The 16,716-nt window shown below is 44.6% G+C and overlaps 1 protein-coding gene across 1 annotated transcript in view; it reads left to right on the top strand.

The window, feature by feature from the left end:
• ADAMTS16 (ADAM metallopeptidase with thrombospondin type 1 motif 16) overlaps positions 1-16,716 on the top strand; it is a 180,998-nt gene that overhangs the window by 146,153 nt on the left and 18,129 nt on the right. The gene's annotated exons all lie outside the window — the stretch shown is intronic.

Below are 16,716 nucleotides of genomic sequence, written 5' to 3'. Positions count from 1 at the left end.
TTTCAGATGCCTTCACTTCTTCTTCAGGAGAACCTTTTCTTTACTTCAAAGAATTTAATTTCCCCAGTTCTTTCCTGAGTTTGTGAATGCTAATGCAATTCTCTCTTGCAACTTGTGTGTATGTAGACTTTGCATCATAGGGGCATTTCAAGGAAGACATCACAACACTGCCTAAACTACCCAGACGCTGCTCCTTTGTTCTACATATGACTCTTCAGAATGAATTATTATAAATGCTACAAGGGTTGGCTGCTTTCCCATTTAAACCAGATGAACTAGAGAAGGACGTCTTTAAATACAGCCTTTCTCTACCCCCAACTCATTGTAAGAATATTGAGCACATGTGAAACCATTGAAATCTAAAATAGAGTATTTTCTGATGTCTATATTTATATACATAAATACCAGAGAATCATTAGGCTCTTTTGCAGCATAGACCAATAAATTATGCCAACTATAATACAGCTAATTTCATTAATGAGATACCAGTACAGTATATTCCTCCTCATATTCCCTTAGTTTTCTGGACCAATGTTTTTAAGAGCAATAGATAAATATGACATTTTCAACATGATTCATTTGATAAGTTTTGTGATGTAATGGCTAAAGCTTTACATTAGGAAGCTGATTCCAAAGAATGAAACAGTAACTGTTGTTGAACTAATTATTTAGCTGACTAACCTAAATAGCTAACAATATTATTGAAATATTTTAAGTCGTTTTTATAACCCTTTAGTGTCTGCTAATATATAGAACCCACTTGATGGGAAAAAGATTCAACCAATGAGTACCTAAGACTTAGTAAGAAAATCAGAAATAACTAATCTGAAGATGCCTTGAAGAAGAATGAAGGCATCTGAAAGGTAGTTTCAAGGGATGGGAGCCAGGAGGTTACATAAATATTGTTCTACCTACTCAATATGTTCATTTCCTGGAGCTGATTCATCTCCTCAAAGTGCCACAGTGTGAAGTCCTTCCTGCAGAGAATGGAATTGTTCCAGACTTATCAAGAAAGATGACTGTGATGTCAAATGTTAGCCATATACTCTAGGCAGACCCCTGGCCTAACAACATCTATCGGCCAGAAAAACTGTCTGCAGCATCTGATGCCCTCATACCTGAGTCTCATCGTGGTAGCTATTTGAAAGCTTAAAAGATAAAACTTACAGATGCTTACAAATCATTGTAAAAAATCAAATCCTATGTGGAAATGACAGTCAGTATTCCTGAGTCTGCTGTCATTTCAACTCTTCACTTTTCAATTCTTTGCCTAGACCCATCTACAGAGGTATAAGGTATATGAGGTATACCTTATCATTCAGTTGCTGAATGGAATTGACTGCTTTCACCAATTTCTTTAAAAGCAAGGAAATTCGCTTCCCAGTTTTGTTTAGCATGAGCAAGCTAACCACTTAGAAAGCAATGTAGAGAGCTCGTGGATCCAATGATGTGACCAAGATGTTCTTACTGCCTGACAGCAAAGAATGTCCCTGAGACTCCAGGCGGGATATTGATGTTGATTTCACGGACGGTGTCAGCTTGCTTGTGGATTTGATCTGTGTAAAATATGGATTCGATCCACTTCTTTGGTTTCTTTCTTAAAACCCATTAGATTTATGGTGATTCCTGGTGACCCTGTCACTGAAGACTTTACATAAAACCTTTGTGGATGGTCCTAACTGGCCAGTCCTGCTCGGCCCAGACCCTCACAGCCCTGGCACTGGTGGAGCTCAGGAGCCTTTGGAACCGGGCAGCTGCAGGCCAGCCTCAAAGCATCCGGGTTCGCTGCAGGAGGACACCTGGAAAAAATTCTCAGAAAATGGCTCAAGAGCCTGGAGAACATCATTTCTAAGTATTAATCTAAGAAACCCTAACGCAAAAGCGCCAGAAAAGCCCGGAACTAGATGAGGAGGGAGGCCATCATTTTAAAATCCTTGTCATAAGGAAGGAGTTACAGCGGGGAGGGTTCATGTCTGTAATAGAATGGGAAACTGACAGTGTTCCCAAGAAATGAAAAGCCAAAGAACGGAAGCCCATACAGTTGCTAGTGAATCCTCCACGATTTAAATTGCATTTCACACCTTGAGAAATGAATTAAACCATCTCCTGTGGGAAGGTCATTCATTTCAAAAGAAAGAAAAATGAACCTACATTACTCGTGAAATGTTTAAATTCATGTTAGGCACGTAGGCTTTCTCTAGAATACCACGAAATAGCTCCGGTGAGAGGCAGGAAAAGATATTTCAGATGTTATAGACAATCTGTATGTGCATAATGACTAAGGGAAACCTGTTTGGAACGATCAAGGCCCTGAATAACTTGACACTGATTCAATACTGAATCATTCAGGACTTTTTGGAAAACTGCTCTGAGTAGATAATCAGCCAGAAAATAGAAATACACAACTTTTACCAGGAGTAATGAATTCTGTAGTTACCTGGGTATAAAATAGATAGGCATCACATAAATTGCCATTGTCCAGTTAAAATATTCAAGCCCACAAGATTACTAAATATATACATTTTTCCCAGGTCATTTTAGAGCTAAGCAATGTTAAATTACAAACTCACATGAGATTTTTCTCCAGCTGACTAGCCAGGCTTGCAGAAGTTGTATTTATCTGGGAGCAATGCAGCACAGTGGATAAGAACCCAGGCTCACTGGGCTACCTGATCCTGCCGTCCAGCTGTATAATGCTAACCATCATCAACCTCTGTGGCTGCAGACAGGGCCCTTGGTGTCTCTAGCCTTAGCTTCCTTGTTTGTGAAATGAAATTCTAACGCCATTACCCTGTAAGGTTGTTCAGTGGGCTAATGTATGTGAATGGGTTACTTGGTGTGTGTGTGTGCTTGAAAAGGAACCAGAACTAGTCATGAGAGTCCAGGCCCTGGGCTTCCTGGGTTTAATCCCATCCCACACTACTTATGTCACCTTTCTGCACTTCACTTTTAGAAAATAATAGCATCGGTCCACATCATTGGTTTGAGGGGAAAATTAAACCAGTCAATAGATAATAGAAAAAAAAGCTTAGTGCCCCGCCTAGCGTTTGGTTTGTCCTGCAGGGCCACTGATTCTGAGTGGCTGTTAGTAACCAAATTCATATACTACATGTAAGATGCGGCTGTTTGCTTTCTTACTTGCTGCAATATTTGAAGCCGTCTGCATAAGCTTCATTTCGTCCCTTTAAGATTTGCAAATATTTTTTTAGAACTTCAGGCTTTAATACGTGGGGCTTGTTGTTGTTGTTTGTTGTTATTGCTGTAGTTTCATTGTTAACATTCCCAACAATGGGGTCATTTGTCCTAATCTCCTAGTAATCTATGATGGCTAGGCTCGACATAGGTATTAAACTCCAACAGGTCTATCTTGTAAGGTGTCTTGGGTGCTTAAAAACACTAGTTGTTTCCTGGTTTTCGCAGATATGTCCAATTCTATTATTTATAAGTAGAATTGGTTAAATCAGCAGGTGGCAACCTATGGTCTGTGCGCCGAGTGCAGCCTGACATACCTGATTGTGTAAGTAAGGTTTCATGAGAACAGTCAGGCCTGTTCATTTGCACGGGTTCTCCAGTGGTTTTCTTAGTGATGCAGCAGGGGTGAGTCCTCGCAGCAGAGATCGCCACCAAGCTGAAATATTTACTATCTGGTCCTTTAATAAGATATTTGCCAACTTTTGGGCTATATGAAAGCATCCTCCAGCAAAATGCGTGTCTTAATCAAAAGTGCTGTCTCTACATCACCTTTCAATCTGGGCAAAATAACAGTGTTAATGGCATTGCAGCCATGAATTTCCAAGTAGTTCAGAAAACCTAAAGCTAGCGTCAGTCTGCGGTCATCTCATTATTAGCGTGCAAGTATCTTTTGTTGACTTAGATGACGTATTGTTTAGTAAATTTATCTTCTCAGCGATTTTAGGAAACATATTTCCTGTCTCAAGAAAATGGCTTGTCTTCAGGATAGGAAAATTTCCCTAGGTAAAGAAGCAAGTCAGATCCGAAATCATCAAATCCGTGTAACACACAAGCTTGTATTCTTGCAGCTGGCTTTCACCTAAACTGTGTGAGGAAGACATTTCCTAGCCAGCTGTTAAAAATATCTAAACAAAGTCAGTGGTCTCGTGATCACAGTCCATGAACTTTGTGGCAAAAGGGCCACTTCTCCCTGGGAATGTTAATATCGGTGTTGCCCAGGCCGGATGTGGTGGCTCACACCTATAATCCCAGCACTTTTGGAGGCCGAGGCGGGTGGATCACTGAGGTCAGGAGTTTGAGACCAGCCTGACCAACATGGTGAAACCCTGTCTCTACTAAAAATACAAAAATTAGCTGGACGTGGTGGTGCATACTGTAATCCCAGCTACTCAGGAGGCTGAGACGAGAACTTGACAGAGGTTGCAGTGAGCTAAGACCGAGCCATTGTACTCCAGTCTAGGCAACGAGTACAAAACTCCATCTCAAAAAAAAAAAAAAAAAAAAAAGGTGTTGCACAAAATAGAGGCCCTAAAATTCTTGTTTCCATGCTGCAGTGGGCTTCAGCAGCTTCTCTTGGGAGTTAATCAAGTATTTAATATCATTTTTCTGTTTGAAAGGAGGGATTTGTAAGGGGCACTGGTAGTCTTTTCTTTCCCCTTATAAACCTTCATGGCATAGGACATGAAAGGCCTGTTCTTCCCGCTGTGACCATTTGCTTTCATTCTCTCCCCAGGCGAGGTGGAGAACACCTGTGCGGGCTCTTCCGGCGTCATTGAGATGGCATTCACTTTCTTTTCATTAGGTATCAATAAATCCATCCAGTTACCACTGCTTGGGAACATTGTTTTCTGCATTCTTTCAACCTCCCCGTCCTTCTCATTTTAGAAATTCTAAAATTTCTCAAGAGTTCTTATAAGAGTAAATATTCCAAAATCACATAGTTTCCATGTAATGGCCACATAATTACATCATTTTTACCCGTGCCAGAAAATCACTAAGAGGCAATACAACAAAATTAATGTCTGTGTCTCTGTGATTTTTTTTTTTTTAATTCATATTTACCAGTCAGGTCTTTAGTGGTTCTTTGCTGATTTTCAGAAGGGATGTATATACTAAGTATAAAATAATACTGCTATAGGGAAATGTGGCTTCCCCTCTTGTACACAGGCTGAGGGACTGAATGTCTGGAATCCTGTGGACCACATGTGAATGAGCTCCCTTTCCCAGGTGAGGTTGAGGAGGAGAAGAGGCAGGGGACAGGATGAGGAAAAGACAAAGGAATGAAATCATGGTAACCACAGCCAGCCCTTCCTGAGCACTTCCTCCCTGCTAGTCCTCCCAGCCTGCCCAGCACTGCATAGAAAAGCTACTGTGACCATCTCCCCTTTGCAGAGGAGAGAATGGAGACATTGGTGTCCAATGATTTCCTGAAGGCCGTCCAGCTGGCAAGGTTGGAGCTGAGATTGGAATCCAGGCATCCTGACTGCAGAGCCACCGCTTCCCTAACCCTGCACCACAAGGCCTCAGACACAGGAAGGCTGTCCTCGGGCGGTCAGCCAGCCAGGGTCATGGACCAGGGCAAGACTTCACAAAGAACTTTGATTTGTGTTGTCCTGTTGGTGCCTGGTTATAACTTTATGGATTTCTATATCCACAGGCAAAAGCAAATCTGCTGAAACACAGGTACATTATGGTGAGCCCAAAAGGAAACTTCTATATTAATATATTACATATATATTACTATATTTAAGAAATAACATAGCTCTGTGTCTGTGAATTGAGGAGGGTGATGTTCATTGTCAACCGGTCAACAAATGTTTAGTATTTTTACGTGTGCTCAGTCCTGTGAGTTTCACAGAGGCATTGATGAAATGTCAAATTATAAAGCGTAAGTTTTGTGGACAGACAGCATGGCCCCCTCTAATGGAAAGGAGGCTCTAGTCATAGTCAAGCCACCAGCCTCTCACCCTTGCAGCCTCAGGAGATTTGAGTCGAAATTTCTACCTACAGTCTAGATTCCTCTAGTGTCTTATTCATTCTGCAGTCCTTCTAAAATACAAACCTGGGCCAGGCACAGTGGCTCACACCTGTAATCCCAGCACTTTAAGAGACTGAATGGGGTAGATCACCTGAGGTCAGCAGTGTGAGACCAGCCTGGCCAACATGAACAAATCCCATCTCTACTAAAAATACAAAAAATTAGCTGGGTGTGGTGCAAGTCTGTAATCCCAGCTACTTGGGAGGCTGAGGCAAGAGAATGGCTTCAACCCTGGGAGGCAGAGGTTGCAGTGAGCTGAGATTGTGCCGCTGCACTCCAGCCTGTGTGAGAGGGTGGGACTCCAGCTCAAAAAATAATAATAATAATAATTTAAAAAATAAATATAAAATAAAATACAAACCCAGTATAGACATTTCTCCAAGTCCGGCCTTCCATTGCTTTCCATTGTCATTTGCTTGGTATCCAAATGCTGTCATGTGGCCTCCATGACCCTCCAGGACCTGCTACTGCCTCCTCCAGTGTCTTCACGGACCCTGTCCTAGCAGCCCTCATTCCTGCCACACTGAAGACCTCCTTGCCCTGCTGTCACCATAACCTTTCACTGTTGACTTCCTGCACAGCCTATCTTAACATCTACCCCTTCTTGGGACACATTTGTTTGTCATTCCTCTTCATAGCCATTCTTAATGTCCAGGGAGGCCCTCGATTGGGTCTGACTGGGTGCACGGGCTTATGGTGCCTGGCCCATGGGCCCCACATGGTGTCTGTGACAGGGATAACAGGCTTTCCTTCATTCCCTTCAACACAGCGAATGCCGTGGATAGAGGGAAAGGCACAGGCGGTGCGTCTCACAGGAATGGAAGCCACAATGACCCTGTGAGTCTAGGGGACCCAGTGGAGGACACAGAGGTGGAGGGCACCTTGACAGGCCATTTCCTGGCCTGTGTGCAGGTGGCAGGAAAAGGCTCTGATGGTGTCACGGTTTTCTTGCTCTTTTTTAATTTATGAGATGTAATTCCTAACGTTGGTTTTCTGGTGATGGCGCTGGCACATTCTTAGCTCGATAGGTGTGGCATTGAACCTGAGGACAGTTAGGAGTCACTGCCTCGTGTGGCTGTGTGTTCCCAACTTCCTTTCTCGGTTCCCTCACACAAGTCCTTTGTGTGAGAAGAAAATATTCAGTGGGCAAAGTGGCCTCCTGCCCAGGACGAAACCCTCAGAGCTCCTTCATGCTGTTTCCTCTTGATCTGCAAACCAGTCTCTTTCGTTCCCTTAAAATATGTGGTTTCATTCTTGCTGTCCCTTCATCACCATGTCTCTCTTCAGCACTGTCAGAAAAGAGCTGGCCAGAGAGCACCCCAGGCCGGATTTCCGGAGCGGAGGTGGTCAGGTCTGTCTGGGAGCTTGGATGCTATGAGAGGGGGGTTCTGTGTCCTGAGATCGTGAGCAGCTATGTTTCTATCCTTGTCCGTGCCTTTCCAATGTGCTTGCAGTGAGCTTGCGTTCCTTTCCTTTAAAAGGTTAAGAGTTTACTATATTGCTGAGGCAGGGGCCACACACAGGGCAAGACTGCCAAATTGAGCGTTTGGTAAAAAAGCAACCAGTGGACATGTTAGGTACTTGGAGTGACCAAATAAACCCTTAGGTCTGGACGTAAAGGAAGCAACACTGGAGACTTGCTATCCTGTGGTATCTTTGCCAACACAGCCCATCTTTACTCTAACAGCTGAGGGGCCCTTTCCTGGGAGCTTTGAACTCCCAGAACCACTGACCCACTGGGGCTTGTGGACATTCAGAGAGGTGGGGGGTGGAGGCCACAGGTCCATGTACGTGAGCCCTGTGTCCTGGGAAATGGGGAGCCTTGGAGAATTTCAAATATTATAGTAGTGCTGTGTGTTCATGTTCACACCGAAAACACTCCTTCTCAGCAGCAGAGTGGAGATTGGCTTTTATCAACTCAGACTCAGAAGCTAGGGGACAATTAAGGAGCAATGCCTGTGAAAAATGACAGGGATCTCATATTGGAGTTCTGCAAAGAACCAGAACCAATTGGTTGTGGATGTGCCTGTGGGAGGGAAAGGCTGTCCTGGTTGCAATCCTCTATAAGACTTCTATAGAAAACTAACTTTAATTCTTTAAAAGCCTGCCTTTTCTTTGGCTGACGAGAGACAAACGAAGGAATGGGCTTATGTGATTGTGGGAACCGGCAAGTCCAAAATCTGCAGGACAGATCAGTGGACCAGAAATCCAGGAAGGAGTTGCAGTTTTGCAGTTCACGTCCGAAGCCCAGAATTCCCTCCTTCTGGGGAGACCTCCCTCTATTCAGGCCTTCAACAGATTGGATAAAGTCCACCCCCATTATGGGAGTCATCAACTTGACGCAAAGCCTACAGATTTGAATGTTTATCTCACCTAAATATGCTTTCACAGAAATGTCTAGAATAACACTCAGCTAAATAGCTGTCTACTGCAGTCTAGACAAGTTGACATATCAAATTAACCATCACAGGCCTGGGCACAGCCACCATGAATGTCAGATACACAGGAGGGAGTAGCTTTGCTGGAAAATTGGGAAGCAGAGTCTGTGTGATTTGGTGGGGTCAGAAAAAGGCTGGAGGATGAAGCCAGGGGCATCCCACTTCTGGGATCACAGGAAGGGCAGGTGACAGGAAAGGAAGAGGGAGCATAGATGGGGACCACTGGACCGAGATGTCTGTGATCAGTGGTTTCTATGGCTGTGGAGCACAGCAGAGAGGATGCGGGTGTCGACACCAGACAGAAGACGTCCTACTCTGATGAAAAAAGTAGATAGAGGGAAAAATTATTTTTAAAAAATGCACACATGTACCTGAAACATTTACGTTCACTTACAAGACATAATGTGCATTCATTTGCTAATTCTTTTAATTATGAGCCGAACTGTTTTTTGAGTAGAGTCTGCCTGTGAAAGGATCTAAGTAGATTATTTCATAGAGCATGCTCATTGCATATAATTTCCAGTTTGAGTTTCTTTAAAGAAGGATGAAACTTGTCCCATTTATCTGAGTGGGAAGTCATTTTAAAATTTTTATGTTTCCTCAATATTTTACTTTTGTCTCAGCCACACCTAATTTGACAGCAATGCCATTTAATGACTGGTCTCAGCTGAGTCATTCCAAAGATTTTACTTCGTTTTCACAGAAACAGCTTTTCTTTTCTAATGCTCGTGTTTCATAGACCTACACCAAATTTAATTATATTACATAATTCCAATAACAAGTTCAGCTGCCATAAACAGATTGGAGGACAGACTCAGCCCATTCCCTGCGAGCCTTGGAGTGGCAGCAGAAGGATGCTGACATCCCTGGGCAAGGCTGGCACCTCACCCACTGGCGCTCAGCATGGTGTGGGCGGCCGCCAATGTGCTTTGCCAAGGGATGAAGAGGCGCAGTGAGTCTCATGTGTCAGTTCAGGATGACTAAAGAAGAGTTTCTAACGAGGCTGGAAGTAAACCAGTAGGCAAGGAGGAGCCCATCCAGGCAGCACATCTAGTGTCCAGAGATGAACGGAGCGACAGGTAGAGAGCCACTAGCACAGAAATAGATCCAGAGAATACTCTAGTGCTCTGCCCTCCAGAGAGTACAAAGTCGAGGGTTCTCGCACAGGAAGTTCTATACCCACTGGAAAACCACTTGTGTGCTTCCATGTCGGGGTAGCAGAAGAACGTTTGTACCCTGAACAGTTATCAGTACATCCATTACAACCTTCTATGTCCAAATACAATGGAAGTTTAAGATCTTGCCCTGAGGTAGGACATCCTTGGCTAGGAATATCTCCACAGTTCTTAAGCTGAGTTGTTTAGGAGGCTTGAAAGAACGTTAATATTGGAGATCTTTACCTTTACTTTTCAGATATCTGTATTTCAATATTGGAAGAGTCAGTATATAAGGAAGCAGCTGTGGTCCATCCCCGGTCTGAAACCCCTTTGGTTCTGGGAGGGTTCCTCTTTGGGTAGGAACTCAAGCTTCCATGACTTTGCACTCACAGAGGCTAAGTCACGCGCTGTGGGCCAGCAGCCTGCTGCAGACACGCTCTCCAAAATCACGAGGGCTGTGCAGAACCAGAGAGCCTGCTCCTCAGAGGAGCTCAGATGGGCTTTGCTGAGATGCTAACGACAGGGAATGAAAGCATCTGTTTTCCTCCGGAAGAATCGATTGACCAGACTCTCCTGCCCTCCCCAGTTTTTTTATTGGCACATCCTAGTTAGTCCTCATAATGGTTGAAAAATAAAATTAGTACAACTTTAATACAAGAAATTGAGGCCACAAAGGGGAAGGGAGGATAGCTCAGAACTTTTGTGGTCAGTCTCGGGGATTTTCTGAAGAACTGAATGTTACATTTCCAAAATCATGTTTCCAAAGCTGCCAGTCATCCAGGCCCCCGGGGCTTTGCACAATTTCAGATTCCTGACCCCTAACCCCTAGAGAGCCAAGGCCATCCGATTTCTGGTTCATGCAGAACAGGAGCGAGACCAGGAATGTGCAGGTGTTTGCGAGCCCACGGCAGCTGCACCTCTGTGCTACTGTTGGGCATGAGAACTTGGATGTTAAGCCTGGTAAAGAGGGAGTTACCTCTTACTCAGACAGGGCTCAACCTCAGATGAATTAGGTCTAGATCGTTAGGTTGCCTACCCGTGTGTTACCACCCCAGGAGTTTTTAGTCCACAGCAAAGTTAAGTTATTTGTAGTAGAAACGGTTGGCTCAATGGGTGGGTGTTGAAGGGGCACAGAAGCAGCAAGGGAGAGGTGCCCTTCCAGCACAGAAACCTGAAGAGGGCGAAATACTCCTGTTCTTTTGAGCAGGGCAGGAATGATTCTGATTGTGACAGCAGTGCTGTTTTGAAGAGGGGACTGGCAGTACAATGTGCGTCTCCTTGCTTCTGGGAGCTCAGTCTCCACATACAGAAGACAAGGCTGGTAAATGTGATCAATGCTGGAGCCCTTCCCGACACATAGAGGGCAAAGATGGGGACCACTGGCTCTGGATGCCCTTTACCCACGAGACATAGAGGTCTGTAAGCAATGGCATATATGGCTGTGGAGCGCAGCAAAGAGGATGCAGGAGTCAGCACCAGACAGAAGAGAACACCTCCTACTCTGAGGAAAAAAGTAGAGTGCCTTGCTCTTTCTTCCAGTCGTCCCTGGAAAGTGGCAGAGGCGCAGCCTCCCAAGAACCAGAGCGCTGTTGCCATTTAGAGTTGACTGGTTTCCCTTTTAAAAGGGAATGCAAAAGCCCCCACGGTTCTGCAGAGGAACCCTCTGCTGAGGGGTTTTTGTTGAAAGAGGGAATTACTGAGGCTGTCTGTTTTGAAAAGCAAGGTCAGTTTCTTTGGTCTGTGTGTCTCATAATTCCATGTTCCTGTCTTTCCCCCATCACTGAAAGCTCTGTAGATCATACTGATTCCTTTGAAGATAAGATCTGATGACAGGATGGTGAGACAGGAAAACCTGGTAAAAATGGCATGCTGGCCTCAGAGCAGTAACTCCTCACACACCTTTGGCTCCTCACAGTCCCTGAAGTTGACGCCCACAGCGCCGCCTTTGCGGGGAGCTTTGATGTCCTCAGTTTGGCTTTGTGTGCTTCAGCGAAGAAATCCTGCATTTAGAGGTGAAAACAATTCGGTGTCTGTCTGGCTCATTGTAAATCTCTCCTTCGGTTTCACAAGTCAGGCAAAGTGGTTTGACTTTGAGGCTGAAGAAAATGAAGTGATTGTCAAGTTGCAAGCTTCCAAATGCTCACAGCGAGCCCTGAGGTCCTGGGCCCTGATCCTTACCAACCAGTCATCAGAAATGGGCTGTCCGTTCCCATGTGAAAAACCAGACCAGACCCTGGCATTAACTCCTAGATGGACACCTCCCAGGAGACAGTCTGAGGGTACTGCCCTGCCAGGCAGTGTCAGGAACATCTCTGAAAACCAACTGCGGCTGGGAGGGATGGGCTGGAATGTTGCTGTCATTTCTGATGTCCTGACTGCTGGGTTTTTGGAGGATGTGATTTCTGATGTACTGACTGGTGGACTTTAGGAGGATTTGGAGACTGCAGTGCATTGCTCCAGAAGGCATCGTGTGTGGGCACGGTGCAATCTGTCTAATAACTCGTTCTACCTGTTGTGCTCATTTGTGTACTTGGTCATGGAGATCATTGTTTATTTCAGAGCTGGACTTCTACCTTTGAACTTGCTTGAAGTGTAGCTGGCACCAGGTGATACTGATGAAGCATCCTTTGTCCTAGACCCGTAGTAAATCCCCAAGCCAGCCGAGGAGGACGACAAGCTAAAAAGACCCTTGGCCACCTGTCAGACAGGCTTAGGACATCAGTGTCTTCCAAGTTCTGCTGATCTTGGGTTCTGTGCTTTCAGCTTACAGCTGGCCTGCACTCTTAGTTAATTTGTTAACTAATGTTTTCCCTGTGGAAGAGGCAGATTTTTCCAGTTGTCATCTGTTTATTGTTGAATGTGCATTGTTATCTTTAAAACATTCAATTTACTTACATTAGATCTTAAATTATACACGTGAAGATGCTGCTATTTTATATGAAGACAAGGTTGTTGTGTCTTCAAAAACCAAGCAATATTGATCCTGTCAGACCACGTTGGCAGCTGTCTTGACCCCTGGGCCATTGAGTCCGCAGTGTTTGAGTATCTGGGTATAGCCAGTGACATGAACGGTTTCATTTAGAACAGCCTACTGGGAAGTTGTGACCCACACACCAGCATGCGGAAGTCAGGAGTCCCCACATGTTAACTCCGATGCTGAAGAGGCACGGCGTAATGAATGCTGTGTTCTAATGTTGCATCTCACGGCATCCAGCACCCACCCCTCTGGACTAAATCCAGCTGGCAGCTGGAGCCCTGACACTCATCAATGCCTCGTGTAGGCTTGTGCCGTGACAAGGGTTCTGCCCCATTGTTATTCTCTGTCTTTATTGTGTTATGAGAGATTCCTGTGTAGGATTCCTAGAGTTATTCTTGAAAATAGAACCACAGAGTGCTGGATGGTGAAATTTCAAAAAGAATCAGCAGACAAAAGACACTGAAACTAAATTCTGAAAGTGAGGCTCAGGGAGACTTGCTGATGTGAAAGCCGCAGGCAGAACACGGCTGCCCTGGTGGGGCTTGGCCCTAGGCAGCAGCTGGGGTCCAGCCCAGGGCTGGCCTCTGCGTCTGAGCTGTCGTTAAGACACATAATCTGCTTGTGTGGTGCGTCATGACAAGGGACATTACTAAACCCTTTTTGGAAACTGGCATTTTCAAAGAAAGCATTACATGCAAAAGCCAAAATGTCATTTAAATTTTTTTTAATGGGGAAGAGGGAGTCATTTTGTTGAGAAATGACTAAAGACTGTTTGGCATTAGGGATATTGCATATTGATTAGATGATACCAGGAAATCCTGGGTAGACTGTTAAGTGAAGGCTATAAACCCCATCACTTTTCTGGGCAGTGTTGAGAGCCACAAAGGTGCACCCTGGGAGGGAGCCTTGGGCAGTGGAGGTCCTGAGGGTCAGTGGGAACTGCGTCTCCAGAGTCCTGCCTTGGAAACTGACTGATTTGGGTAATACCAGCCACTTTGCATTCTTCCAGTTGGTGGACTTAGGAAAACCAAAACAAAGCGAGAACCCTTGTGGCCACTGGTGAGCTACTGAACACAGCTTATTACCATTCGTGGAACCCTCAGACATTAGCACAGAAGCTTGCGTGGATTTTGACTCATTCGTGAGCTGAAATGAAGGCATTCCCCTAAAGCTCGGTTTTTTAAACAAAACAGACACTCGGTGTTTCCAGATGTGGTATGAAGGAGCTTTGTTCAGGAGGACTGTTTTAATGATGTGCAGCTAAGAGAGAAGGCAGAGAATGGATCCACCCAGTTGGAACGTCTTACGGTGGTGGAGACAGAAGACTTAACCAGGCGGTGTGAAAAGCTCTTGAACAGCCAACACAGTGTAGAACACCCATTGTAATTTATAAGGCTGCATGATTGAGAGAGCAAATGTAAGAAATGGGAGGAAAGTTAAAAACAACAGGAAAGCACACAGAAGCAGCCACAGAGTAACCGAGAGGCTTTACCTGCAGAATTATCACAGCCAGGAAGCCAATAATCAGTCTTTCATAATGAGGATATGTAATTTAGGTGGCTTAACATGGAATTAAAGAAAAAACACTAATCTTGTTGACGCTGAAAAATTGAAGCATTATCACAATCCATGTAGGGCAACTCCTACAACCCTGACATGTTTGCTTTTTATGTGGACACAATTTGCATTTTAGTCTTTTTATAATTTTCTTAAAACTACAATTGTATCTTTTCCGTAAAAACACTTGGTGCAAAATAATTCAAAGCTTCTACAAACCAAAGAATGTAAAACTATCATGGTGCTCGATCTGAAAGCCGTAAGTCATGTGGTGTGTTCTGTGTTCGGGGTGGAATCAATTCTGTTTCCCATCAATTTCCCTCTCCTTCGAGGTTCTGCCACCTAATTCATCCTCGGGACTTTCAGAAGAGTCCAAACCTTGGCTCTAAAATTACTTGAGTCACAGACTCCCTGGAGAACTTGAGGAGAGGCCCTCATCATTTTGCTCAGAAATCACGTCCAGCCAGGCATGCATAGAACTGAGGCAGTTTCAGGATATTCCTGGATCTCCTGGAGCTTGAGGTCCGAACCTTTTTGTCTGTATTTTCTTACTTAGATATCTGCATACCTCGATCCAGGTTGTGGAATTAGAGAAACACTGAAATGTGTTTATAAAGGCTTTGAAGTATAAGAAAAACGCTTGTTTTGGACAATGAATTTTTATTTTTATTTATTTATTGTATTCTATTCTATTTTTTGAGACAGAGTCCCGCTCTGTCACCCAAGCTAGAGTGCAGTGGTACAATCACAGCTCACCACTACCTTGACTTCCTGGGCTCAAGTGATCCTCCCGAGTAGCTGGGACTTCAGTTGTGTATCTCCTCACCCAGCTAATTTTTGTAATTTTTGTGTGGGAGACAGGGTTTTGCCATGTTGCCCAGGCTGATCTCAAGCTTCTAGGCTTAAGAGTTTTCCTCCTAGGCTTATTCCTCCTGCCTCAGCGTGGAATTACAGTACTGGGATTACAGGCATGAGCCACCACACCCAGCCTAGCCAATGAATTTTTTGAATGCTGAATAAAACTTGCATATACCGCCTGCTCTTGACCATGTTAAAAATATGTTTACACACAGACAGCACTGGAAGCAGGAGTGAGGAAATTGTCGCAGTGATGTTCGTAGGAGGAATCATGGTGGATTTCCCTTCTCCTTTCTGTCTCTCTCTGTGTAACTTGGGTCCACAAATGCCATCCTCGAGGATACTTCTCCCAGGTGCCGTGGCTGCTGCCAGAGGTACCTCCGGAGTTCCTGGCCAAGCTCCCTGGGCTTCTGCTTTGACACCTAAACCTGAGGGTGACTGTGGGATTCAGTGTGGGAGCACAGGATGGAGGGTCAAAGGAGAAGCCTGGGTATCTTCACAAGTCCTCGGGTTTACCCTGAGATTCAGGAGCAAGTCACTGTTGCCCTAACTCTACTCAGCAATGCTGTAGAGTGGAACACAGGATGCCCCTGCCCTGGATCCTCAGCACAGACACAGCTGCAGGCAGAGCCTTGCAGGCAACCCCTAGGTGGGACCCTTGGTGCCCTGCACTGATGTGCTACAAGGAGGTGGTGAGGAAGCCAGCTCCCCTCCCATCCCCTTGTGACTGGCCCACAGGGGGTTGCACAGGGAAATTAACATGAATGGAAATCGTCAAGTCCTCAGAAGTGACTCCAGGAGGGAGCTCAAGCCCTCCGTCCCAGTGAGTCCCTGTTATGGGGCCATGATTCCCCCTTCCTCTTGACAACCTCTCCAAGGTGCACACCAAGTCCTCCTGCAGATGGGCTTGTGCAAAACCAGCCGAGTCTTGGTAGACACACTCAGGCACAGTGTCTCGATCAAAGGTGACCCCACTGGACAAAGCCTGGCTCCAACTTCACTCCGCACCCCATCACCTGACAACGTGCATGTTGACAGGGTATGCTTTTATCACCAGGAAAGAAAAACACATTTACAAGCATCCACAGCTGCTAACAAATTGAAAGAAAGATACTCTGACATCTTGAGCCTCCTGCTGGAAGAATGTGTGATCACTTACGAAATAATCGTATGAGAAAGTTGAACCAGAATCTGAAGAAGCCTCTAGAACAAACTACTAAAGAATTAAAAATAGAAGACAGAAGAACGCAAGAACCAATATCACAGAGATGTAATTCCAAGAATCCTGTAATGAGCAAAAAATCAGCTTCCACACTGTGGAAGACTCAGTAAGGGAAAGAGCCTCTGTCTTTAACGAATACATCGAACATAAAAAAAAAAACAAAATTTAAGGGAAAGCCCAAAGCCTGCAAGAGAAGATGTGAATCTGTTGCACAATCTGGACTTTATTTGGATTCCTCAAACAAACATATCAAATTAGGATATTGATGACACAGCTGGGAACTGGAACACTAACTCTTCAGGCATGTTAAAGAATCATTAATGCTCTAGATGTTATGATGATATTATGGTTATGTTTTTAAAAAATCCTTATTTTTTAGAGATTCATATGAGATATTTTCAAGTCTGGAATCACCTTCAAAATGCAGTAGGGGTTGGGGACATACACTGAAATTGTGAAAGTTGAGTGGACAGGAACCCATAGATGTTTTGTATTTT

The sequence above is a fragment of the Macaca thibetana genome, chromosome 6, assembly GCF_024542745.1.
Source record: "Macaca thibetana thibetana isolate TM-01 chromosome 6, ASM2454274v1, whole genome shotgun sequence".
NCBI classification, from domain to species: domain Eukaryota; kingdom Metazoa; phylum Chordata; class Mammalia; order Primates; family Cercopithecidae; genus Macaca; species Macaca thibetana.
Note: the sequence above shows the minus strand (reverse complement) of the source record. Positions and strands in the feature narration are given on the sequence as shown.